The sequence below is a fragment of the Bombyx mori genome, chromosome 21, assembly GCF_030269925.1.
Source record: "Bombyx mori chromosome 21, ASM3026992v2".
In the NCBI taxonomy this organism is placed as follows: Eukaryota; Metazoa; Arthropoda; class Insecta; order Lepidoptera; family Bombycidae; genus Bombyx; species Bombyx mori.
The window spans coordinates 7,795,665-7,820,991 of record NC_085127.1 but is presented as its reverse complement, the minus strand read 5'-3'; the positions used below and the strand labels follow the sequence as shown (position 1 = coordinate 7,820,991).

The 25,327-nt window shown below is 34.9% G+C and overlaps 1 protein-coding gene across 1 annotated transcript in view; it reads right to left on the bottom strand.

Moving 5' to 3' along the window:
* NGR-A21 (neuropeptide receptor A21) overlaps positions 1–24,708 on the bottom strand; it is a 117,854-nt gene extending 93,146 nt beyond the window's left edge. Inside the window, 1 exon segment of the mRNA NM_001134247.1 lies at positions 24,483–24,708. The gene's annotated coding sequence lies outside the window, so the exon portion shown is untranslated.
* Between the last annotated feature and the right edge of the window lie 619 nt (positions 24,709–25,327).

Sequence of the window (25,327 nt, the reverse complement as noted above, 5' to 3'; positions counted from 1 at the left end):
GTTGTTTTTGGGAAGGGTTAGGAAATCGCTAGCCTGTGAGTGCCACAGGAAGCTGAACGTAGCGATTGGTTGCCTTGAAAAAGGCAGTTGGTAAGGGTGGGTTCGCGGTTACAAAACTTTAGCGCACAAAAATGGACCTCGATACGCAGATCGCAAGCGACCAACGGATCGGCACGTCCGCACTACCGAATTGTACGCACGATGTATTCACGGTCACTACACTGTCGAGCACAACTGTGAGTTCAGAGACGCGGCTCGCAAGCGGGCCACGGATCGGAAAGCACGTCCGCGCACGACCGAGTCGTGAGCGAGAATGGTTCACCGTGCAAGCTTACTTATTCCTTTTCGAAGTCATTGTTGTATAAAAGATAAGACTTCTTGATGTACTCGCATCAAGCGATACGCCTGTATCGGGATTCGAATACCGCTGGCAGGCATTGGATAAATCAAATAAAATACTTACCTGATATCTGTTCACGATTGATTTTTACGGTGAAAGAACAAGGTTGTGGAGAAAAAGAAACGATTTTTGTAAAGTTAGACAGCTCTATATAATCATAAAGACTTCGACATCAGCTCTCGAAGTGGGTGACAGAATTCACGACTTTTACTTCGAGACAAGAGACCAATCTCTATGTGGTCCGGTAACCTTTTAACATGAGTTGAACTGTGAGCCCGTTTACCCTAAATAAAAAAACAAAATGCATAGCTATACATAGTCATAGACCAAATGATGTAGCCAACGCATACCCGCTGTCGCCCTAATGCCATCTTATCGGATCTTCCTGATTCACTCTCGGTGCTTTTAAGCTCTCCAAGCACCAGTCACTGTTCTCGACAAATTCGTCGAATGCGACGTAGAGTTTGGCGTGCAACCAAGCCGACGTACATAGATACAACACACTGAGTTATTGGCCGGATCTTCTCAGTGGGTCGCGATTTCCATCCGGTAGTGGATTCAGCTACCGTTACTATTGCTAAGGCTAGTGTTAGCAAATACTTCCAAGTTGAACCCTATGACGTCACCTACCAGTCCCCGCGTAGTTGGAATCGCCCGTTAGACTACCAACGATTAGGTAGAGAAAAAATAAATTGTTAATACACTTTTAAGTTTATTTTTCTGCTATAACTAAAAAATAGGATTAAAATATTACATAGGCAATTTCGACTGACTCCAGATTAGTAGTAGTATAAATTCAAAGGTAAATTTATTTCGGATTTTAATTTTATTTTCATCGAACGTCTATGTGTATATTTTGTGATAAGATTCTATAGAAATCCTATTATATATTGAGGTATCTTTCTTAATGCGTTTAAAAAGCTGAATCTCCTTAACTCACAGCTTCAAACTTTCTTTCCTTTGTCAATTTTTTTTTCGTTCCCCGCAGATCACGTTCTTAACTAATCAAAGTTAGTTAGTTAATATTCAACTTGCGATGGGTCAGGATTAATTAAGCATCGGATATATATTTGCTTTGTTGAATAGATTACGTTTCACTTAACTCAAGTAACTCAACTAGATGTTATTATACATGAAAAGTTTATTGCTTACGAAAAGTTATTATAATAATATTAGTAGGCTTACTAGAGCTCATAGAGATGAAAACGTACCTACCTCCGTTAAGGTACCTGAAGACATGAGGCCCTAGTCATATCGTACAACGAGTGTTACACGATTCAAAGCTGAACGCATGTAGAATCACAAAGTGGGCACTGGGCTATCACCAACTAATCTAACGTTAAGTTTAGATGCAACAGTCTAATATTTATTCATAGTGGAATAGGTGATTGCGGATAGTAGAAGATACATTTTCTAAGCATTCTCTTTTTAAATAAAATCTATGCATACAGATTCAATCTAATTTGAGATTTAAAATAATAAAAAAAACGATCATTTAAAAGTAAAGTTTTTCAACGAGATAAATACTGCCGCTTTGGATTTCTGAACGAACGTAATATACAACTTTCGACTGTGGTCTCTGCGGTAGTCGCCTTTCAGAGACTAGCCATTAGTCAAACATCGTTGCAGAACTTATCTGTAATTACGGTCACACTGAAACGGGGAGTAAGTAAAAAGTTACATAATTATTAAATGCAAAACAATTGTATCATTTATTTAATAAACGGCACCTAACATGAAGATGTGAACGAAATAATATAAAATATGTGCATGTTAATGATTCATTTTAATCAAGAATAGTTATGAATCCTGTGCGTACTTATTTTGTTTCTAGATAATTCGTTAATGAACCTTCATTAGTGGATGAATTTACAGTTAGTGAAAGAAGCATGTGGATATAATGATTTGAAATTTGAAGTCCTAATAGGGCCTTCACTCAATCCATCAGAAAGCCAAATGTTCAACATAAATGCTAAATATTTTGGCCAATCCACAGATTTTATGCGCCTACTCAAATCTATCTAATCTTGAAATGATTTGGCCACAAGCCATTATTTGTGCGTGATTACGATTTCTCAGCACCGTGGCATAATGCCAGCGTTCCTATTTTGGTAGTGATACTACTAAAACCACCTTACGGTAATATTGACATAGCTATTAACAGATTTAATGCTCTCGATTGATTGCAAACGAGTATAATATGTTAAAGACAGCAATATCAAGGATTTAGGTAGGGTCTGCTGCTGAAGGATTTCATTTAATCCCCATTTGAAGAAAAATACTTTATAAGACTCAAGAAACACCGTTGACAGATTTTCTTATCAGCACTACACGGGTTTTGCCAACAAAAAAATAGTCTGAATAAAATACACGGTGGATCATTCTGTTGGCTCCAGATAGTGGGGATGAAGCAAAGTACCCTGATCGTAAATAGATGACAGAGGTAGAAAAGTAGAAGTTAAAGAGAAATGGAAAATCTTGTAATAATAAACAATTTTTTTTGAGTTCCTAAGGGTTTGAAGGTTTGAAATTTCCTTCAACCATTATTACGATATCCTGCTATTTTGAGTATTTTGTGATAATATATTTACAAAAACTTCTGTGAATAATTAAACGGCAAAGAATGAGTAATTTAATGCAAAAAAATTGGATTTCAAATACACAACATCGAACGTTAGCCACACTAAAACATATGGGTATATTTCGTTGGGTATATTTCGTAGTTCGTTTCCAAATGATTCTTGTCCACCTGATGGTTGTCTGAAAGAGATCGCTTTTAGCGATAAGACCGCCAATTGTACTTTTTTGTATTTAATGTATCGCACTGTTTATTTGTTTTTTGTTGTACAATAAAGAATACTCTCTCTCTATATATATTTTTTTTTTCAAATACAATTTTTTTCACAGTTTCCACAACGTCGAAATATAAATAATTCGAATCATCGTCAATCTTATTTCCATGAAATGGACGTGTTATACGTACCGATGGAAAATTTATGTAGATTATCATATTTTCAATAAAATATTTTTATCTTTTTAAAGGCAGTTGAACATTAGCATTTCCATTGAATGTAAGATATATTTAAAGATTCAACAAATTTTTGCATGAACTTCTGTGTAAACTTTTACTTTTTTATTCCTTTTCACATTTCAATACTAAATTGACACATTAATTAATTAATACATCATAAAAGTTTGGTAAAATTAAAACTATTAATTTATCGATCAAAACAAATCTATTTTCATGGCAATTTGTGGCCAGCAGATTTTCACGCTGACGCCTGACGTAAGCATTAATGTTTACTTGAGCATACGGAACTGTGGTGTCGTTAAAGAAACAGATGTCCTCTATTGAGTCATTGAAAAAATCACGTGTATCATAACAACTAAAGTAAAGTACACTCAATAATAATGTTATGACAATCTTGAACCGCTTTCTTACCTGTGTGTGATATCTATAAAACTATTGGATTGCTTTAAACTGTCACGGCTATTATAAGTATATTACAGTATAGTATTAAGTATATTATAAACACTATTATTTATCGGTTTATGACTATTGCAAGCGCTATGGTTATATGTATACTACTATTAATTAGTGATACTGGCGCTTGCAACGGCGCTAAAGTATCGTGAACTCCAGAAATGTGAAAATCACGGTTAAAACTTGTTAAATTAGAAGAATCTATCGTAATCTGTTAATCTTCGATACTTATGAGTCGATTCTGGTGATTATCATTATTAATTATTAGTTTTTATTATTTGGCGTTTATTTATTTATTTTTTGAACTCTGAGCAAAAAGGAAGTGAAAATTTTCAATGAAAATCTTCCTAATACACGATTATTTGACTTTACAATTACCGAAATTCTAAGAATTATTATTCGGCTCATACCGAAAAAGTTTAAAAGGTTTATAAATATACAAAAATGTAATAAGTAAACGTTAAAAATTACTGAAACTGCTGAAATAAATATTGGATTAAATTCAATAAAGAAAATTTGATATTTGATTGCTTGCTTAATAAAAAATAATGGCTGGTTCTTCAGAGGTAACGCGTCGAGTACTCTTGACAACTGATTTGAGAGGAAGTTCACTTTCAATCCACTCGGTGTCGGTCAATTGCTTTAGGTAATTTTATGTGGCTGTTCTACCCTTGGAATCGGTGAACGTAATTGCTTCAGGGCAGACATAGGATGATACTGATACTCGTGCGCTTTAAGCATGCCTCTAATCTTAAACATATGGTTTGTCAGATTCAGATGCGGTTAAACTCTAAACATCTTCCAACAACACAAGTTTTAGTTTAAGTAGTTTCACTTTTTTAATTCTATGTATGTGATTTTCATTACAGGAAGCATTGGCAATCTCGAGAAGCTCATCGTGACTGGTAAGATAGATGGGAAAATACCTCGGGGGCGCAGCCCAATACGTTGGTCCGACCAGATCCGCACCGCTCTTGATTCCACTTTGCACAATGTATTCCACATCGCCAAAGACAAGAATACGTGGAGAAAGAGCGTGCGTGCGAAGGTGATACAAAATGGTGGTCACGACCCTCAGCAATGAGGAAGGAATACGACGCAAGGAGGAGGATTTACATTACATGCCTTCATCTTCTGAGGAGTTGTTCGAGACGATCCCGCCAAATTCTTTTTACTATCACACAATCCATACAAAGTTCATTGGCAGTGTGTCTCTAGAGAATTTTTTGCCATATTCCATCCCGATATGCAATAAACTCCCATCCACGGTGCTTACCAAGTGCTGTGACATGTTGTTCTTGAAACGTGACTTGACTGTTTCCCTGGCACTGACGTCAATTAGAGACGGTAAACATTCACCATAAGGTGGTGCTGGACTGCCTACAAAGGCAACAAAAAAAATAACTGTTATTTAAATGAGATTTTCATTATTCTAATACAATGAATAATAAAACAATAGAGCATTTCATAATTAAATGAAGACTGTACAGAACATAGCACGTGTATATATATTAAACATACAATATTAAAGGATTCAAATCGACAGTATTGTTTGGGCTGACACTGAAAATTATGTTTTTTGTCAACAAAAGTTTAATCTCTAACCGCATTTGCATAAACAGTATAAACTTAATTGAATGCAAGTTTCGTACCAAAAAGAATAGCAACTAGCGTTAGAGTGTATTGTAGACCACGATTCGATTCAATCTGTCAATCTGTCAATTCAATCTGTCCAGAAGCATTTAGGTTGCGATTTTTATGAGCTATTGTAAATAATAAGTACAAGAACTAGAGACTAACTTCTGGAGCTATTAAATAGAATTTTTTGTAAGAAAAATTACACATCTGTTAACTACGAGTAAAATCGAGCGCGCAAGGCCATATTTTGAGAGCTCGCGCTGGGAGGATAGCAAGGGTAGCTTGTCAAACATTTGGCCAAACTTAGGGCGAATCTTGGAAGCGATTTGCCCAATTCCCGGGGACTGGATGCTGATCTGAGCATGCTTGCTTCGGGACATATCTGTACCGGGTTGAATATAAGTCATAGCGGATAGACCTTGATTACGGGGGGAACACACGATATAACTTAAAGGAAAGCATGGCGACACCCTGTCCTCGTCAAATAAGTAAACCAATCCACATTAAAATCGCATACTAATTCCACACTAGATTTTATAAAACTTGAAAACGTCACAACTCTTACGCGAGGATATTTTCGCTACATAAATAATAATATTAAATGTATGTATTGGCGCAAACGCTACTATTGACAATAATTAACATTATTTATAGTGTCCTTACGGATCCATCAGATCCAATAACCTTTGCATTAGATGCCTTCAGCTCTAATACTAGGGGCAGGCTTAGGGACCCCGGTAACCGTACTCGTCGAACTCGACAAAGAGGTCGACGTGCAACCTAACCCATGCATCAGCCCGCTGAGTTTCTCGCCGGATCTTCTCAGCGGGTCGCGATTCCGATCCGGTAGTAGATTCATTCGCGAAACAATTGCTCTTGAGTTGTTAGGTCTCCTTCGGAGGCACTCGGGCAGTTGTTAGCAAATCCCACCCCTCTTGGCTGAGCCTTTGCTCGCCCACCTGTCCTGGTGAAACTGGAAAGGCCTTCGGGCCACCAGTAAACTATCAATCATAAAAAAAAAAAAAAAAAAAAAAAAAAAAAAAAAAAAAAAAAAAAAAAAAAAAAAAAAAAAAAAAATTATGTATAGTTTAGCTTATTCTATGTTATTGTTCACGACGTTCAGGGCGAGAGAGGGGACGGGGTAAGGCAGCGGGAGGAGGATGCGCCCGCGGCCTGGGATTCATGTTCGTCGACCAGCAGCGTGACACGCGTCAACATATTTTGTAAAATAATGTATTTTAAAAGTAGTTAAATAAAACGATCAAAATTCTGTCATGCGTGGTTTCTTCTTCACCATCGTCATGAACAGTTATTATTTATTTATTATTAGTTTCAAACACAAATGATTGTTAAAATAATCAAATATTAATAAAGTATAAATATTCATAATAAATTATAATTAACGTTAATAATTTCATTAAATATTGCAATTGTTATGCAAATCATGTTATTGGCGCCATCTATTATATTACTATTCTGGAATAATAATAATAATAAAATAAATAAATTAATTAGTGTCAGAGTCATGTAAAAATCACTCAAATATGTATTGTGAATATTAAGCCATATTTTGTGAATTCTTTCGCAGTAATTACATCTGCTTGTATAAAATAAATTGTAGTTACTATAACCATCACAAAATGGCTAATTGTGTAAAAACTAAGACGTGGCTTTTTGTTATAAGTAATTAATGTTAACGTTTTATGGAATTGTATTATATTTTCATTGTAATAGATCTTATGAGTGAAAACCCTGGCGTAACGCCGACATATACGCTTTACTCAAATATAATCTGGGATTTATTTGAGTAAAGCGTCTTCTTATTCTTTTTTGCCTTTCGCGGTTGAGACGATGGGCCCTTGGGGCCCTGAAGCAAAAAAATTTTTAACAGAAATCTCCAAACGCTTGAAGGAGGTTACACATGATGCTAAGGCTGGCTGGTACTTTGCACAGAGAGTGAGTCTGGCTGTCCAACGAGGCAACGTAGCCAGTATCTTGGGGACTGTGCCTCCTTCAAGCGCGTTGGAAGATCTGTTCTACTGTGTGGGTTGAGTTATGTTAAGTTATTTTGATTTGACTTTTTGTTAATAAAAAATTGAAAAAAAAAAAAATTTTAACAAATCTGGGATTTCCAAATGTTGTTGTAAATAATTTTGACCTTAACTTTTAAGAATTCATTTTCGATTATAAGCAAAACAAGTTTTATATTGTTGTAAATTGAATTGTTCCCCGGAATGTATAGTTGGAGATTTCACGTCGTAATCATAATGACTGCCATTACAATCGAAGCTTAAAAGGAATTAAGACAATTTGATGTTTTGCCATAAAAAAATTACTCACGGAATTAACTGTCATTATTATACCTCTATAAATTTTGGACGTTTTTTTTTTTAATATTCTAAAATATGGTATTTTTTTATTACAAGTCCAATCAGTTCAGAAAATCACTCATTGTTGGAATGTATCAAGAAAACTTCATAAATCGTCGTTGTTCGAAGCTATATAATGCGTGTAAAATTTTGACAAATTAATCAAGTATTAACCTTGAGCTGTAAATATAATAGTTAAAATACCGGGAAAATGCACATAGCAACGATGAAATTAAAAAAAAGCTCTAGAATTTTTTAGCTCGAGTGAGTTACTGTGCTTGGTATTTCTCTACGGGACCGAATCAGAAATGAGGAGATCCGTAGAAGAACCAAAGTTACTGACATAGCCCGTAGGATTAGCACGCTGAAGTGGCAGTGGGCAGGCCACATAGCGCGAAGATCGGACGGCCGATGGGGCGGAAAGATCCTCGAGTGGAGACCACGTACTGGCAAGCGCAGTGTGGGACGGCCACCTACGAGATGGACCGACGACCTGGTAAGAACCGCTGGGTCACGTTGGATGCAGGTGGCAACGGACCGGCCGCACTGGAGATCACTTGGAGAGGCCTATGTTCAGCAGTGGACAATGGACAGGCTGAGATGATGAGTTACTTCGATGATGAGACAAACTGTTTTTGGCATAGCTGAACTGAGTAGCACACGGTCTTGATTCTAAAGTACTATAGGAGCCTCTAGGTATCGCAAGGTAGATAAATACTAAGCCCACCTACCTCGAGGCCCGAGTTCAAAGTTAAATCTAATCTTAACAAACAATAGCTAATAAATAGCAAATAGATAACAAACAATTAGACATATTTATATCTTATTTATAAAATTCTCGTGTCACAATGTTAGTTACCATACTCCTCTGAAACGGTTTGACCGATTTTTATGAAACTTTATATGCATGTTTTATAGGTCTGAGAATCGGCTACTATCTCTTTTTTATACCCCTAGGTAATAAGGGTTGTCCACCCCTAGCATTTGCTTTTTAGTTTTTGGACATTTTTTTTTTGTTATATTGTTAAATGAGGTTTTGTTATTTTTATATTCCCTCGTCGTTCATAGCGCTACATTCCTCTTTCACTCTTTTACCACATTCTTACATACTAACAATAAGTTAGTTTTTTTTTTCTACACTAGAAATTTCCTAGGAATCATAAATATGGCAAAACAACGTTTGCCGGGTCAGCTAGTACGACTATATTATAATATTTATCAACTAGGGAATCATAAAATAAGAGTAAACAACTAATTCAATTATTAATATTCATGTACGCCTACGATATTTACCGTTAAAAATTAAAAACGATATTAATTTTTGTTTTTGATCGCATACTTTTCATCATACAAGCAAAATGAGTCAGCATTGTTTAGGCTCAAAAGGCTTGGCCTCAAGGGATCGAAATACTTCAGCGAACAAGTTTAATCTAAACTTTTATCACACTGAGGACTACAACAAGTATTCGTTGAAAATTTTCATCGAAGATTGATTTTGACACTTCTAAATAAGTTTTCGATTAAGAAGTTTTGGATGTAATCGAAAGAGGGTCAAGGAGTATGATTACTAAAAAAAAACGTGATAAATATCACCTACTACGAATCGAAATAAATAAAAAATAAATGTAACAATTTTTTTTCTATCTAAATTAACTAATTAATATTAAAACGGTCTTTTATTATTGAAAACTATTGAAATAGAAATCAAAAACGATTTTGTTCTCATTTTCATTTAAACATAATTATCATTTTAACGTAATTATTTAAAAAGTCGCTGTAAGTGATCAGTCAGCTGTGAATACACCTGATAAAGGTTTAATAGGTCACCAAAATGTCTATTATAATGCTGTATTTAGTAACTCAATTTCCCAAGCGAAAAACAAAAGCCCGCGTTTAGAACGAGGTTTGTGGAGAGTATTTAATGGTAGGCAGCGGCTTAGCTCTGCCCTTGGCATTACTGACGTCCATTAGCGACGGTAACCACTCACCGTCAGGTTTGCGTGTGCTCGTCTGCCTACACGAGCAATAAAAAAAAGTAAACAATTGTCAACAGAACACTCAAATGAAGCGAAAAACGTGGGTAAGTTAGCAAGTCACAGATTATTTAAGGCGCTATTCATTGGTAACTTTTATAAATTCGTCGTTGCTTAGAAGATAAAGCGCCCGGTGCATTCGTATACAGCAACCTTTCCCAAAGTGGGCGATAACGCCCCCTTATGGGCGCTGTAGGCCTAAAGGTGGGCGGTAAAAGACCCAGAAAAAAATTGGGGGCACTGTGCAGAAGCTTGAGAGGCGATTTGTATTTTTATCTAGGAGGACTCTTAGATACCGACTGAGCTCTCGCTATAAATAGTGGTCTCTAAGTAGGTGATAAAATGGGGGAGTTAAAAAATAATTTATTTTCAAAGTGGGTACTAGACAAAATAAGTTTGGGAACCCCTGGTATATAGCGATGTGACTGTGTTGCTGTTCGAATCCCACAGGCCTGTACAATTTTTTCTAATGAAATAAGTACTTCGCAAATTTTCGAATGATTCCACGGCGAAGGATTAACGTCGTATAAAAAAATCAAATCACAAAAATTATAATCTGCGTAATTACTGGTGGTAGGGCGTACTTGAAGGGTCGCCTACGTTGTTAATCGTGGCATCCCCAATACATGCGGCGTATACAGCCCAGAATACAGGTAAAAAAAATTCAGACGCTACTAACGCGTTAACATTTTCCTGCGTAATAGCTGGCAGTCTAGAAAGCAAATCCAGCAGCTCACGGATCGCAAGATAAGCTCACAGAGTTCAAACTGGGATAAATTTCTAAGTCTGGTACTAGCAAGAGCAGTGCTACGCTGAATCTACCGCCGTATTCGAATCGCGAACTTTGAAATCAATTATTGAATAGAAAGATTTTTTTATGTTTGTTTGTTAATCATTTGATAAGTGTGAGCTGATAGGATATGTTATTAAGCATTGATTGGAGCCCTTTGTCATGACAATATAAATGGCGCAACCTTTTAGACAAGTTTCGACTCTGTTTTTTTATAATGACTGATAACTGTCGTATTAGATGGCAACCGATGCCTTACATCGCTAGGACAATACTATCCAGAAAGCTATAATTGGCATAATGCCAATGATACCAAATTAAAAATAAACCCAACCATTAAATAAATTAGGTAGCAGAATAGGTGAGAACTGTGACAGCTGCAAACAACAACAACCCACTGAAAAGATCCGCTGAGAAACTCAGTGTGTTGTGTCTATGGGCTAGTTCGCACGTCGACCTCTCGTCATAATTAACGAGTTCAATGAGAATGGAGCTTGAAGAGCCCAAATGCACTCACTAGACATGTTTTGGGCGAAGGCGGCTTTGCGCTGCCCTGTCGCCTGTGTCGGATGTGTATTATCTATGGGATAAATAATGAGCGGCAGTCACGACAAGAGGGTTATCGTGGCGCGCCGCTTTATCAAATTACCGTTCGGATATTTTCTTCTAAGGGAACTTACGTCGTGAAGAACGCGGGAGGAACCGCGGGCTTTGTTGAACACACAATCGTAAGATCGCCTTATTTCTCAATGCGTGTCTGACCAAGTTATAGCAATATACTATTTGTTGCTATTTCAACATAAACTAAATTACATAGAGCGAATGAAGAAATCTCATTATATTATTTAGTTATATCTGGACTCTATTTTCATTTATTCAAATTGATTTTATTTTCCTGTGAAAACTAAATGGAACAACCCTTTTTTGCGCGAAGAAAAATCTAAGTAACCTGTCTATATAAATTAAACTTTTTAGAAGGTTGGACCAGTACAAAAGGAAAATCTCATTTATATTATTAAAGTTTTATTTCCTTGGCAATAATTTGGCTTCAGTTTTGCATTGCTTGACCGGGTTTTTTTTTTCAACTGTTTTCTTGGAACGTTGTACCTTTCAGGCTATTTATTTGTACCTGTGTACAATGATATTTAAATTAAAGTTAATTTTGTTTTTTTGTTGTTGTTAGCAGCTGTCACAATTCCCACCTATTTTGCTACCTAATTTCTATAGTGGTTAGGTGTATTTTTTAAATTTGGTATTATTGGCATTATGCCAATTACAGCCTACTGAATGGCATTGTCCTAGCGATGTAAGGCATCGGTTGCCATCTAATACGACAGATATCCGTCATTATAAAACAACAGAGCCAAACTAGTCTAAAGGGTTGCGCCATTTATGTTGTCATAACTAAGAACTCCAATCAATACTTAGTAACATATCCTATCAGCTCACACTTATAAAATGATTGACAAGCCACATAAAAAAATCTTTTTATTCAATAATATTTTTCAAAGTTTGGCTTAATTACTACATAAACTATTTAATAACTAATAATAAATATTTAACTAAATTTATTAAACTTATAATAATTGTACTAACATTAATTAAATTGTTAAATTAACTTATTAAATACTAAAATGAACTTCAATTAAACAATATGTATGTTAATTATTCCTTCTACAAATCAATGTAGCCTTTTAATATTTATTGTGTGGTGGCTGGTTTTTTTTAACAAAATTACTACTAGAATCGGAACAAGATTACAACTAAAGTAAGAATAAATTTACTACTAAAGTAGGAACGAGTTTACTACTAGAGTAGGGACAAGGAACAAGGAATAACCTTATCGCAAAGAAATTTCTGACCTCAGCCGTAACCTTTAGACAGTAATTCCAGAAGTGGGCGTATCGAAGCTAACTCTGAAAACAAGTACAACTGTGCTATGCTTTTCACTGGGAGCATCAAAGCGAAATTAGTTGCTTCAAAAACACCGAAACTAAAAAAAAGAAGTTCAAAGATTGAAATAGTATATAAAATTCCAATGTCCAATAAGTACGTGCTTACAGAAATTTTTGCCTTTCGATAGATTTAAATTTTTTCTTGATTTAACAATAATTTGGCTTTATCCCTTTTATTTCAAAAAAAGGCGTTTCATCTTAAGGTTAAAGATCTTTGCCCCGATGACTGAGGCCGACCAGTGCCAATGTACCGACCGACGCCCTTATGAGATACTCACAATTACGGAATAAGATGAGTTTCTTGGCTAGTAAATTGCTTTGTGAAAGACAACGATGAATCAGTTTTAAATTGATTTTTCAACGTGACGACTTTTGAATTTATTTTTATGATTGATATTGGCTACCGTCTGAGATATGGATTAATGAAGTTAGAGTACGCGAACATTTTTAAATACTGATAGTCTGAAGTTCAACCATATTATGACGGAAACCCGAATCCTATAAGCGGTACCATTAATAAGAAATACATAAATGTAGAATAGGGATCGCAGCGCATAAAATAAAACTTCCACTCTTCAAAAATCTTCAATTATAATAATAATTAATAATTAACACTTCTATTACGTCTTGCTTATTTTTAAACCGTCCTCGCCATCTTCCAATTCTCTGTCCGTTGAGTTGTTAATTCCATTGTCTCTCACTCACATCTTAACACTCCGTTCCACACCCTTTTCATACGTTCCGTTCTTACCAATCCTACATAAATTAGGAAATTCGAACAACATTACTAACGATATTAATTCGCCCACATCCGATTCGCTTTCCGAGAGCATAGCTTCATTTCCAATCAGCGCAATCGTTCATCTAAAATGAAAGCGAACAAAACCAAACAATAACACAGGGATCGGCTTGCGTCGATCACTAGCCCATGTCGATTTATAACAAATAAATATTGAGCAATACGGGAAAATGTCAATCGACAGAAGACTGAGGCTTCACTGGGAAAAATGAAGCGTTCCGATCTGTAAGTAACATAAGTTTTTTGAAATGCCTCAGAGATAAAATATGATATTATTGAAATAGGGCTCAGTGAGACTTAGTACGCAACCTTATTTCTCTTTTCGTGGCCACGAAAGACTGGAAGGGTTCTTTTTTTATTGACTGCATTAATGAGTGAAAGAGATCACAGTTCATTTGGTTGAGTGATTGCCGGATCGAATAGGTATCATCACATTGTGAATGCCGTCACCCCCTTTTAGATATGAGGTTGAAGTTTTTTTTTATTTTTTTATTGCCTTTGTAGGCAGACGAGCATACGGCCCACCTGATGGTGAGTGGTTACCGTCGCCCATGGACTTCAGCAAGGCCAGGGGCAGAGCCAAGCCGCTGCCTACCGATACGACGTCTCAATTATATAACTACAGTACATATTATTATATTCGTTGTCTTACCTGGAATCGGAATTCAAGCAGTAATACTGTCGAGGAACCCGTGCGAGTTTAGAGCACGACAATTTTTTGACAAACACAGAACTGGTCAATGATATAAAATTGGCATTATAAATACCGTATGAAGTCAAACTTTTTAGCTATTAGCTTTGTAGCTGTTAGCTATGTAGTATGACTAAGCCGTTGTAAAGTACATATTACGTCACATGTGACGCACAAGATCAACAGGCTCAAGGGAACACGCGAGTCCTAACTACCAGCGGTTTAAGTTACAATTTCGCGAAATATATTTTTAGCGTTTCAACTCTGTCATTGGTATTGCTGATATCCATGGGCACCAGTTTTCAGTCTGTGTGATCGTCACCATATTTAAATTTAAAAAAAAAAACGATAATTTCCTGAATTTTCCTTCAAAAACTATCATTGTTTTCGGCTTAAGCTGACATTTAGACCAAAAACAAACTTTAGTCGTTCATTGCTGTTACGGTTCTCGAGATTGGTCCACTTACGCCATTTATGCTACTATTAAAACTTTATTATTCATCTAGTACCTAGAATACTTTTATTGTCAAAGTCAAACCTATGTCAAATGAACATCCAAGCCTCAAAGTAAATCTCGATAAATAATCGAATTATTTTTAATGTTTAAAAACAAATGAATAAATTGTCACCAAATTGAACTTTAAAACTGTTTCTTGCCGAAGTTGGCCCAAAAGATTCTAACATCATTTTTTGTGTTGAGATCAAATCCTGCCGAAATGTACAATTTTTTTTTGAGAAATTCTAATAATAAATGAACTATTTAAATTGGACTATAAATAATGACAAATAAATGAAATCCTGCCGCGAAGCATTTACGCTTTCGCATTTGACTTTACGATGGATCGACTAAAATAGAAATACTAGGAACAAACACAAGCTTGTTGTGCCGATGAGTAGGTTACATAAGATACGAAATTCATTCGGGTGTTTGTCTGTGCGCCTGTACAACAAAATCCCACAAGATGTTCAGAACCTACATATACATAGGTTTAAGAAAACTATTAAAGAACATCTGTGCAATAAAGCTTACTATAAAGTCAATGATTATCTAGAAGATTGCACAAAGTGGGAATGAGTTGCTCGCTCCGGGCATTTCAATATTGTAATAATTGTTATGTTATAATACTCACTAAAAAAATAATATTTAACAAAAAACTTATAATAAAAAAAATTTATATAATATAAAAAAAAAAGACATGCCCGCTGAGTTTCTTGCCAATTCTTCTCAGGACGGAGGCTGGTTCTTGTGAATTGGCGGTAGTTCTTTTGACGTTCAACAAGTATGTACTTTCATTTATGTTGAATAAATTTTTTTTCATTTGATTTGATTTGAAACAAAGGCAGCTCTAAACGACCCCGTCAACGAGTGCACCAGAAAGACCGTGGTACGCGAGGAATGACGACATCCTGTGAAGCGTACCACCACCAGAACTGATGACTACAATCACTCTGCCAAGATTGCAAACGACTAAGAAGAAATTTGACAGTAGTCATACATCCTAAATGAGATAAACCTTAGCCTCATGTTAGTCTGGAAGGCGGCAGTGAGTTTAACTAACGATTAAGAGCTAAGGAATACTTTCCCTGATTATTCCCATTAGTAAATACCTCCCATTTCATATAACACGTTGGTTGATGACAGATAAGCAGCTGACTGCAAGCCAAAACACATTATACCATATAATCGTGAACTTCTTTCTAAGTATAGCAGGAAAAGCCATCAAGAAGTAGGAGAGAAACTTAGAATAAAGTACTTTTACTCGTAAATCTATTTAGTTTAAAATTAAGATATTTGATGCGCTCACTCCAGACGCTATTGTCAGTTCAGGTGAGAATCAATTTCCTGTTTATTTTGAAGTCTCAAATAAATTAACGCGAGATAATTTCCTCTTCAAATTAGGCTTATGCTATGTTTTGTCTTCGTTGCAGCTATAAGATGTATATCTATGTCATTACATTGAATTATTTCTTTGAAGGACGCCTCGCAATAACGTTATTGGAAATAAATTGATAAAGTGTCACCATTTTTGCTGTGAAACAGTTTTCGTTTTAACGGGTAGGACATGTCAATTTATGATATTAAGCTCCGGTAAGCACCTGGAATCCATCGATTTGGGGATAAACTTATCTACTTATCTATACAAATAAAAAAATGACGAATGTTCCCAACCCAAATATTAATGTAATTTGTAACAAAAAAAAGTATGCATTTAAATATAAGTAAATTCTACTTCTTTGTTTACATTAATGATACTACAGAATACTTAGTAAAGTAGCACTATTACACTAGTGACATGACAAGCAATTAAAACCCTTTTTTTCTCTCAATTACATTATAATATCCAACAAAGAAACGGTGTGAATAAATGTCATTGTTATTTATTTATTTATACGCGATTCGTTAACAAAACCTATTTTATTTGGATTTTCCGCGTTATTATGAAGAGTAATTACGTTGATTACCCTCTTTGAGGAGAGACACGTGCCGCATATTCAACACAGTAATTACCAACATATTATAGATATGTATAGATGTATATTAGTAGATATGTATAGACGTATAGATGTGGGTTTACACGCAATTAATTTTGTTTCTGTTTTAAAATTTTTAAATAAAAATGTTTGATGTAGGTACACATCGAAAACAAATTATTGAAACTTTAATTAAAAAGTTTAAATTTACTAAAAAGTTTCAAAGTTACTAAAGAAAGGCTAATCAATATTTGAAGCAATTAAATATTCGGTTAAAATTTTCTGTTTGTTTCAGAAATCATTAGTTATTTTTAAATATTTTTTTCAGAAATTGGACTCTGTGATAATAATTAGTAGGTATTCTTAGTTTATTTGAAATTTTAAACAAATTCAAATAGTTTAGCTGTTTACTTTCAAATCGTTAATACAAATAATTAATTACTTGAAAGTCTAACAAATTTCGCAAATGTGTAAATCATTATTCTAAAAGTACATTGATTATGAAACATTTTAGACTTCGTTATGAGAGAGATGAATTAACAAAGAATGTTCTCCAATTAATAAATTAGTGAATAATATAATCTGAAATAATTGAGGAAATCGGCTTAAGGAAAGGGAATACACCTTTAATTGAGTTGAAATAAACAAAGCAACGTTTATGGAGTACAAAATTTTATTAAACTAATCTTTTTGAAATGGACCTCTCACTTTTGTTGTTTGTATTACAATGATAAAATTACTTTACATTGACGAGTGGGTTTGTTGTACAATACAAAAATAATTATAGCTTAAAAACAGAATGAAATATTTTGTGAAAGCACTTTGGAATTAGATTTTCTAGCATGAATTCTCTCATCAATCCTTCAAGTTTATAATGACAACAGATCGATAACGTTGCATCATTGTATTGTCATCAGATCAAAAATAGAAATGCCAAGTTTGATAATAAAACAGTACAGCAATCGGTATTTAACATGCTTTCATCAACAAACTCCATTAGAGTCATATCAGGGTAGAGATGTAACCAGTTAAAGAGGAAGCAAGTGCAAAAGTAGTCTCTCTCTTCGATCGGTTCCTCACTGCTGAGGATCGTGACTCCGTCCGATTTCGTCAACCAACTGTCTCCATCGATCCCGCCCTGTAGCAAAAGTAGTATCGAAATAAAAAAAAAGCATGAATGTAAATGGATGAAAGAGGATAAGCAAAAAGAATGCGGAAGTGGAAGCCTGCGAGTGAAAGTCCGATCCCCGTGAACTATACAGGAAATGACGCCATCACCTAATTATCATCATTCCCATTTTCGTCATTATCATATCTCCATTCATAAGTATATTTGTTCATATATAAATAAATACCATATCATCTATACAGCATACAAATCAGCCCTGCCAGTTAGGTACAGCTCAAGTTCGGATAGAGATAACAACTCTGAGGCCCGATCCGTGCCTCCCTAAGGAATGCCACCATCGGGCCACGATGACCCGACGGTGGCTACATCTAATTCAGAGTGTGCAACTATGTTACTCAGATCAATATCAGTGTGAGAGAATTAAGACGTAGTTTGCAAAAAAAACAGACGGTCATCCCAGTGCCAAGCGATTACAGTCGAAAGAGAACTACAATGAAAATAAGCCATAAGTTCTACCCCACTAAAGCGACTAGGCTTCCGCAAATGGTTCAAATCCCGCAAGATGATACTCATTTTCCTAATAAAATACGCACTTGACTCATGTTCTCTTAACTCAAATGACTTCCACTAGGATTCGTTCAATTAAAAAAAACCAAGTTGACGATATTTATAAATTTGCATAATTACTAGTGAACAACAATCGGCCTTTCTTTTCCACAACGAAATAATCACGCTTTTCGATTCACCCCTGAAACACCCCTGTACAGTACTAGACGTACCGTTATTAAATATTTATGAATAGCAATTTATTTTCAGTATCAAGAATTTCGGATTTCGGTAATCGGATCTTTAAACAAACAGTTCAATACATTACACCGGCAATTTTTGATATGTGTACTACATATGTATATGTGCTGTAGGTATATAAGATTGACGTAAGATCCGCTTTCACATAATAAAAATAAAATCAGTGCCAATCTTAATGTCTCAGTCAATCAGACGAATATTTTTGGAGATTTTGTGATAAATGAGGGGGGATACTTTACTTTTATAATATTATAAACAATTAAGACTATGAGCTCATAATCAAGATGGGTTACAACATTCACGTTTTTATCTTTATGAGCTCCAACAATAGCTTAATACAAGGTGCGTAATTGTACCACGTAAAAAAATAATGCTAAATTATCTAAAGGGCCAAAGTATCATTAGCAGTGCTAGCCGCGGTAATCTCCCCCATTTTTTTGACCGTCCGCCGTATCCACGCCTGGAGGGAGGGGGGAGCACGGGGTATGTGGGACTGCCGTAACCACTCACATATTTTCTCTCCGCCAGACTCCACTCATCGCGGGGATCTCGTGCGAATATTCGGCGCCCGGCCCAAATAAGATCCATTAATTGCTCTAGCAACTCAAATCTTCCTTTAATTAACTACAGGATTAAATAAAATGAAAGTAGCGTATACATGAATAGCATGTAATTTAATTATTAAATTGTTTGTGTTTAAAATAGACGCGGATACAGGCAGCGCAAGGCCGGTCATTGTGTCAAGGCTTGCGAGACACCTAGGTCCAGCAGTGGATATCTGTGGTCTGAAAGAGAGAGAGAGAGACCGAAAGAAGGCATTTTACAACAGACACTGGCTCATCTTTGGACCTGGCATAACAAAAACCCATAAGTTCTTGACATCTGACTGTGCTTACCGCGTATCTGTCATCTATATCTATACTTAATATTATAAAGAGGAAAGATTTGTTTGTTTGTTTGTTTCGAATAGGCTCCGAAACTACTGGACCGATTTGAAAAATTCTTTTTCCATTAGAAGCCGACATTGTCCCTGATGAACATAGGCTACTTTTTTTTTTTTTTTTTGTTTCATGTGTGTTTTAATGTTTCCGAAGCGAAGCGAGGGCGGGTCGCTAGTCATTAGTAAAATATGATTAAATACCGAGTCGAAAATTTAGTCTTACGCTCTACAATAGTAAAGTCAACTACAACAAGACTGCGATATTGAATGTATCTAAAAGAGTTCAAGAGAGCAGGAAACACGTATGAAGAAACGCTAGAAATCTCGTCTTGTTGATTCTCGCCGACATTTACACAGTAATCCACATCCTTTGACTGATTCCAAGAAAATGAATGAACGCTCCCAAGTATTCGAAGCTTAATATTATTACCCGTGTAGCGAATAAATGGAATACAATTGTCAATAACGTCGTTTAGTATATATACTTCTGATTATTTTTAATTTGTACTTGTAAAGTTGCACTGTTTTTACTATTACATATTATAAGTTATCTGCCCTGTTGCAAATCACGCAAAAATTATAAATCCGTGTTAAAGTTAATAATATCTTTTTTCATTTTATTACAGTTCTGGCTATATTTTGTTGTTTAGTCATCTGATACAACTGATGACATTAAACAGGTAAAACATGATAATCTAATTATTTGAACGTAAAAAATAAGTTTTTCGTTCTATGAACCCTATACCTAATCTCGACTTTTGCTTTAGATGGCAACTTTAAATTGAGGAGATGAATGTCCTAAAAATGTTTTTTCACTGCCAAATAAGCTGCCATTGATTAATAAAAAAAACTCGGTTATGAGTATCGTGAGACGTCCTTAATTCATAAATAAATATTTTGGAATAGCAACAATTTTGACACTGCGAGATGAACATACTTTAATAATTAATGCGGCAATAAGTTTATCTATTTAGACTGTTAATTTTTCAACATGTTTTATAAGTTTCTTATTTTTTTAAATTAATGGATGGATTGTGTGAAATACGATATGTGTAAGAGGGGAGTGAGCCAAGAAATCGTATGTGATAGATGAGTATGGAAAGAGACAACATGTTGCACTGATCCCAGGGAGAAGGGCATGAGAATGATGATTTTATAAGCTTCTTAAAGCACAAAGATGTTTTTCCAGACTTGTAGATTACAATAATAATATGTACAACTTTAAAGTCAGTATCTGACTGCGGGACTCAAATCGGCAACTTTGTTCGTTCACTACCTTATATGTAGTACTTTCTAAAAATTTTGCGAGTAGGTAGTAGATATAATTAAAAGTACTCTTAAGGTTACACTCACACAATATACAATATACAAAGTTTACTGGTGGTAGGACCTCTTGTGAGTCCGCGCGGGTAGGTACCACCGCCCTGCCTATTTCTGCCGTGAAGCAGTAATGCGTTTCGGTTTGAAGGGTGGAGTAGCCGTTGTAACTATACTGAGATCTTAGAACTTATATCTCAAGGTGGGTGGCGCATTTACGTTGTAGATGTCCATGGGCTCCAGTAACCACTTAACACCAGGTGGGCTGTGAGCTCGTCCACCCATCTAAGCAATAAATAAATAAAACATATAATTGGTATCCACCTTAGTTGTCTATGATCACAAATACTAAAGATTTCGAAGCGATGGAAATAATACACAGACGATAAAAATCGCTAGATTAAAGCGTAATAGTAGCTTCAATATTTTTCACACGTTAAGTTGTGCATAAATATGTACAACGCTACTGATGACATGTTCAACAATTTCTAACCTGTGAGCTTTATTTCTTTATTAAAACACAAGCATCAGTAACATTTCAAATAACGTCACTTTTGATCAATAAATTAAATATAATCTTATTTTTTAAAGACTAAAATAAATATCTAAATAAACCAAAAAAAAAATTATAACCATTAATCAGGAATGTTTTGTTTATTGCAAAAAAAAACTCATGACTTAACAATTAAGTAAATTGCCAACAAAAGCAACCTTAGTTTATCTTAATTTAATGTTCGAATTCTGTATATTTTTTACAAATAAACCACAGACGGTATTAAAACCAAACAAGTTTTATAAAATATAGGGTTCATCAAAGTTTAATGACCTTCGTCATAATCAAGTAGGATGAATCACAAAATTGACCTTTTTCTTAATACCATTCTTTTATCGAAGCTTAAATTAATATAAAACAGAATGGAACAATTGCATTAATATGCAATTATTCCGTTCTATTTTCAGCTGCTGTAATCAGCAGCCCTCTTTTCGAAGCAGTTATTACATTAAAAATTAATGAGACTCTTTGCATGTTAAAATTTAAGATTATTTCAGATAGTTACTATCTTTTTATTTTTGAAGTTATACTTCTTTAGGCGCGTTATGAAAAATTGATGAGAGTGAAATTTTACGATGCGCGCGCACCGGGACACAAAATTAACAGAATGAAGTTGCCCACTAAATCGCTCATTACAATACGACCGACGTAACTTGGCGAGTCTGAATATAGCCGCAGGTGAACTTTCCGAACCGTACCGAGAATTACCGAATTTATACGATGTCAAGAAAAGGGATGTCCAATATGCGTGTTTGAGGATGTTGTTTAATCGATTTTTTTTCAAATTGATTAAAATTTAAATAAAAAAAAGAAATAAATTTAATAAAAATAAAGTATAACTTCTTACACGCGTACATAAGTACACGCACCCTTTTTTACTTAGTACTTACCGATCAAGAGCCTTGGCTTTCACTATAAGCGTCAAAAGGCTTGAGCATCTTTTAAATTTGAGTATGTTTTTCATATTAGAGTTCAATTCTAATACTTTTTTATCATTGTAGAATTACTGGGCCTTTTCAGTTTTAACAGAACAGGTGGATGAGCAAAGGCTCAGCCAGGAGGGGTAAGTATTCTAATACAGGAAGCATTGTTTCATATGTAATGGTTCTTGTTTTTTTAGTTCATTAAAAGGCAAACGAGTATACAGTTTACCTAAGGGGAGTGGTCACCATCACTAGCGGTAGGCAGCGGCTTGGCTCTGCCCCTGGCATTGCTGCAGTCCATGGGCGACGGTAACCACTCACCATCAGGTGGGCCGTATGCTCATCTACCTATAATGGCAATAAAAAAAAAACTTATCGGGGACTCGAGAGGAATCTCCGCCAATGTCGTTTGAAGAAAGACCCATCGTACCACTTAGATAATACCGTAGAGAGAAGTGTATGCCAGAAATATTTCGGATTATTTTATGTATACTACCATTTGTGTAAGTAAAATAAGCTCACGTATGAAATAAATATTTTAATCGAATGGGGAGTCTTGCTATCTCCCCCGTGCACTTTCGTCTTACGCGATGACGTCAAGCAATTATGTGAATCTTCATTTTCTTACTTGGCGGTTAAATTTACCGTGAGATTTCAATTTTTGTTAATATCAGTTCTCAGTTGTAATAATACGAATTCTGTGCAAATGAATATGCAATATATGTTATTTTTGACCCCCTACAGTTGTCTCTAACCCAGAAACTGTATCTATAAAATATATTAATACGTGAAGGAAAAACGTTGTATCCCTTTTTACGAAAATTGCGCGGACGGAGGAGTATGAAATTTTCCACACTTATAGAGAATATAAAGACGAAGTGCACAATGTTAATATTTTTATAAATTATGCCTAAAAAATACATTAAATCAATAAAAAAAACATTACACACACTATATATCATATATTTGTCGCACACACGCATGCATACTATTTATTTATTTTCAAACTTTTGTTCTTGGCGTCTGTGGTCAAATTGAGAATAGATTAAATATTGTTTGTCTTTATTAATATTTTTCTATAGTGTAGTCTTGGCGAAATTTGTGATTATAGAAGTATAATAGTCTTTGAAAATAGAATCATAATAGTGTACGAACTTATAATTTCAATTAATTATAGTCGAATTTCGACTACTGCGGGACCACTAGTTATACTAATATTATAATATATATATAATATAAATAAGAAAATTAAATATTAATTAATTAATTTTTTTAAGGCGTTAGATGATTATAATACATAGAAATGGAACTTTTTGGCGGGAACGCGAGGAGTGAAGTTGTGTGATTTGTTGTATTTTGTTTATTTAGTGTTTCTTCAGATTTAAATGTGTAATAACGGTACTTCTCGGGATCTTCCAAAAAGTCCACTGAAAAAATCTCAATAAATGACCACCATTTTACTGAGATTATATTTCATCCCATATAATCTCATCTCATTTCATTTAATTTCATCTCAAATTAATCATCTTCATTTCATTTCATTTCATTTCACTCTATATTATAATTTTTCATAAAAATAAGAATATAAATTAAAATAAGATATGACTTAAAGGTCTTAGTTACCAGGTCATAAAATCCCTTAAAAAAATACATAGACATCAATTTTTTTTAACTAATACATTAACTAATTTGACAGTTTATTAATTACAAATTCCATAACGTTTGGGATAGACATATCGTCAAGATTGGTAAATGAAAAAGTTGGTATTCACGGCCATTCAGACACGGGGCCTGAAACAATTTCTGGTTTGAATGACGTCTTAAGGGCAAAGCCTCCATGGCTCCAAAGTTATTTATTGCATAAAGTTTGATTTATTTTCATGTATAGATACCTATTATTCACTTTGCCTTACTTGTAATATGTTCTACAAAAAATCAACTAAAAACAATAATATTTAAATGTTCCTTCGCGTTGAGAGTATTAAAAATAAATCATAATGAAATAGATAAATAAAACACACTTAATAAGTTACATTGTTTGTTCAACTGTGCTGTTTTTTAACGAATAGCTGAAAATGACACTATTTTTCTAATAACCATCAGAATGTTTTAAATAATTAGTAAACTTTATTTGTAAGAGAAATCGATAAAATAAATCATATTCAAGAAATTTCCAACTTACGTGACAAATAGCCCAAAACTTTTGAACGTTCTAATTCAAAAATTTACAGTACAACTTTTTCCAAACATTAAAACAGAAAATAATCACAGAGCTACCACGAATCACATTTGTACCTATAAGTCACATTTGTTCCGTTCCAAAATTCAAATATCACATTTTTGTTGTATATATATTTTTTAAAAATAAGTTAACAGATACCGTAGGCGATTTACGGTGCATGCGACATCGCGCGTCAACGTTCTGTCAAAGACTGGCCAAGTGGCGGAAAACGTTCAAACCCTGAGTTTTCTCAGCGTTTCAATGCTACTACTGTTTTCACAGATGTTTCACTGTGATTTGTCGTAGACGAGTCATGAAATCATTCACAAAGCGTTAGTACCGAGAATACTATATTGTTGAAATTTTCTAGTCGACATGATTTTGTGTAGTCAAACCTCAAGTCACCACCGATCAAACCCTCAGACACAGGCCACTGAGTTTCTCGCCGGATCTTCTCAGTGGGTCGCGTTTCCGATCCGGTGGTAGATTTTGCGAAGCACGGCTCTTGCTAGGGTTCGTGTTAGCAACGTCGTCAGGTCTGAACCCCGTCAGCTCACCTACTAGTTAAGGTTACGCTGAAATAGCCTCTCAAGGCTCTCAGCTTAGGTAGGAAAAAAAAAGAAAGAAAAAAAACTGATCAGTTCATACATTTCAGATAGCGCAAGTAGCAATCGATCATAACAAAACCCACGGTCCCCTGAGTCTGGCGTCAAATAACTATTAGTAGGAATCCAATTTATGATTTGATTAGAAGGTTTGATTAGATTTTTTTATTGCTTAGATGGGCTGACGAACTCATAACCCAC